The sequence below is a fragment of the Poecilia latipinna genome, unplaced genomic scaffold (assembly GCF_001443285.1).
Source record: "Poecilia latipinna isolate Pla-1442-1.1 unplaced genomic scaffold, P_latipinna-1.0 Scaffold3275, whole genome shotgun sequence".
In the NCBI taxonomy this organism is placed as follows: Eukaryota; Metazoa; Chordata; class Actinopteri; order Cyprinodontiformes; family Poeciliidae; genus Poecilia; species Poecilia latipinna.
The window spans coordinates 43202-46766 of record NW_015115891.1 but is presented as its reverse complement, the minus strand read 5'-3'; the positions used below and the strand labels follow the sequence as shown (position 1 = coordinate 46766).

General features: G+C 35.8%; 1 long non-coding RNA gene across 1 annotated transcript; it reads left to right on the top strand.

Moving 5' to 3' along the window:
• Positions 1-2969, top strand: LOC106940549 (uncharacterized). Its single transcript, XR_001423131.1, has 3 exons — positions 1-71; positions 2591-2768; positions 2879-2969. It is a non-coding gene; the product is annotated as an uncharacterized LOC106940549 (long non-coding RNA).
• Positions 2970-3565: the final 596 nt, after the last annotated feature.

Below are 3565 nucleotides of genomic sequence, written 5' to 3'. Positions count from 1 at the left end.
ATAAAGGCTGAAGAAGCAGAAAAAGTTTGATCTGCGATTGATTCAACGTTTGACTCACATCGACCTCAGAGGTGAGAGGAAACTTTACAGATTTAACATGAAGTAAAATCAGAACGTTACTTCAGAGGTTACCTCAATTCACTCAGCAATTTTTCTGCTTTAACAGTTTCATTAATCCTGTTGATAATAAACTGTTTTACTATAAATAAAATGGTTTTATGGTAACAGTCAGGCAACAAGTTGATGTTTCTGTTGGAAGAAGAACAACCTTCAAATTATCCATTGGATAATTATCAGACGAGTCTTCCTACTCGTCTGATAAAAGACATTTTTCTGATTTTTGGCAGCTATATTCTTACGGTGATAAATACCTCATTGCAGTCAGGTTGTGTCCCATCTACTCTTAAACATGCTGTGGTCAAACCTCTTCTTAAAAAATCCAATCTAGACCCCAGTGACCTAGCAAATTTCAGGCCCATTTCTAAATTGCCTTTTTTATCTAAAATTCTTGAGAAATTAGTTTTTATTCAGCTTGAAATGTTTTTAAAAGACAATAATATAACTGAGAAGTTTCAGTCTGGGTTTAAAGTTGCTCATAGCACTGAATCTGCCTTGCTCCGAGTGTATAATGATCTCCTCTTAACAGTTGATTCAGGCAACATTGCAGTTTTATTACTTCTAGATTTGAGCTCTGCATTTGACACTGTAGATCATCAGATTCTCTTACATAGATTAAAACACTGTTGGCCTGCGGGGCTCAGTATTCGAATGGTTTAAATCTTATTTGGGAAACAGAACCTTCTCTGTTCATCTGGACCAATCCTGTTCTGGGGCTAAACCTTTAAAGTATGGTGTTCCCCAAGGGTCAATTTTAGGGCCCATTTTGTTTATCTTGTATTTACTGCCTCTTGGTAAGATTTTCCAAAAATGTAATATTTCCTTTCATTGCTTTGCAGATGACATCCAGATTTATTTGCCCCTTAAATTGCAAAATGGTACAAATGATTCTCTTCAGCTGTTGCTAAACTGTTTAGCTGAAGTTAAATTATGGATGGAAAAAAACTTTCTTCACCTCAATGAAAGCAAAACTCAAGTTCTATTATTTGGTCAGAAACTTCAGACTACAAATCCAGATCAGATTCTTGGTTCTTTAGCTCGGTCTTATCAGACCTCTGCTCTTGGTTTCACTTTTGACAGCTCTTTAAAGCTAGATAAACAAGTTAGTTCTGTCGTTAAATCGAGTTTTTACCACCTTCGGCTTTTAGCAAAAGTTAAATCTTACTTCAGTTTCAAGGACTTTGAAGGACTCATCCATGCCTTCATAACAACTCGTCTGGATTACAGCATGTCTTTATATAGAGGGACGGAAAAATCACAGATTGCGCGACTTCAACTGATCCAGAATGCAGCAGCACGGCTTCTCACAGGAACCAGGAAGCATGACCATATAAGGCCAACTCTGGCATCTTTACACTGGCTGCCTGTCTTTTATCGAATAGATTTTAAGATTCTTTTGTTAACTTTTAAAGTTTTAAATGGGTTAGCCCCCCCTTATCTTCGGGACCTTTTAAGTTTCCGGTCTGTGTCCAGAACTTTACGATCACATAATCAGTTATTACTGACAGTTCCTCGGACTCGACTTAAGAGGAAAGGAGATTGAGCTTTTTCTGTTGCTGCTCCTGTTTTATGGAATAACTTACCTTTCCAGATTAGATCTGCCCACAGCCTGGATCATTTTAAATCGCTTCTTAAAACTCATTTTTACTCTTTGGCATTTAATTGACGTATTGTTTTGGGCTCTGTTTTGTCATTTGTGTTGTTGTTCTTCTACAGCACTTTGGTGCAGTTTATACCTGTTTTAAAAAGCTATATAAATAAATTTGACATTGACAATGTTTCATTCTCTGTTTTAATGGTTAATTATGTTTTGTAATGAAAGTTTTTCCTCTTTATTTAATTTTACTGTACATTTAAGTAGTGCTGTTTATTTTTACTCAAGTAATATTATTGAGTTTGACATTTCTAGATCATCTACTCACTTGGATAAACATCTCTGAATGAAAAACAAAAACATTTTAATTAAGAAGATGATGATAGATGATATAGAATAAAAATAAGTTGTTTTCTAATCATGTTATCCATTTAAAATGTTTTTGTGTTTTTTAATTTTTGGTTTTTCCAACTGCTCCAATTTACATAAAACTTTATATTTCTCAGTTTGATTATCCAATTCTTACATGTTAAAGCTGTAGTAACTTGTATATTTGTTTTTACATATTTGTTAAAACTGTTATTTCCTGACATGCATGAGTTAATATTTTATCAGATTATCTTTTTCATGTTATACTTTCATAATGATAGTTTTAAGAAACATGTAAAACACATTTATAAAAGTTTTGTACTGCAGATTTAAATCAGATATGCTGATTATTACTCAGTAATTTAGTTGCTCTGCATGTTTCCTGTTTTTCTGTTTGGTTATTTTCTTAGACGGCTTTTATTCTACTTGATTAAAAATATGTTACTAGAGTAAATCTGTTAACCAGACAGATGTTGGATGTTTGCTGTAAACTGTGTTGTTTTCCTGCAGCTCTTCATCTTCATCATCACTTCCTCCCAGTCAGACCCAGTAGAACCAGTCTCAGCTGATCCACATCAAACCAGTTTGTTCCTGAGGAAACAGAGACGGAGACCCAGAGGTCAGAGGTTCCTCCATCCTGAAGGTCAAAGGTCAGAAGCTGATCTGAAGGATCCAGGAGGATCAGACTGTAAATATTTAATATTTATCAGATTTTATATCAAACTGCAGGTGGATTTAATCTGATATCAGCTTCAGCAGGAAGTTGGTTTAATGTCTGAGTGTTTCTGTGTCTTTAAGGTCTGGAGAACAACAGAGAAGGACAGAGAAGGTCATCACCATGGCAGGTTCACGAAACCCAAAAAGATCTCGGGCTCCATCAGCTCCATCAGAGGAAGAATTATCTCTGGCTCTGCTGAACATCGATGGTCTTAAAGAAAAAACCGAAGAAATTCAATACATATTTAGGAAACACAAGGTTCATGCTATGGCTCTGTGTGATACTAGAATAAAACGGGATGAAATTGTTATCCAGGGTTTGAAGATTGATAAGGAAGACAGGAGCAATGAAAATGGACGTGGAGTAGCTGTGTGTTATCAGGATCATATTGAAACCAGATTAAGGTCTGACCTGATGCACCCTGACGTTGAGATCATTTGGATTGAGATGATTAAGATTCCTGGTCGACCAGTTTTACTGGGATGTTGTTACAGACGTCCAAACAAAGAATCAGATTTGGTTAACATTGAAAATACAATAACCCAGGCGTCACTGGAAATGGAAAACAAAGACATTTTCCTGATGGGCGACTTTAACATTAACTGGGACCTAAATTCAGAGAAAAAAAAAATGGATTTAATGTCTGAACTGGGTTTCACGCAGATCGTTAAAGACGCTACCAGGGTGACCATAGATTCAGGAACATGTATTGATCACATCTATACAAATATTCCAGAGCGTTGCTCAAAACCAGAATCCATAGCAAC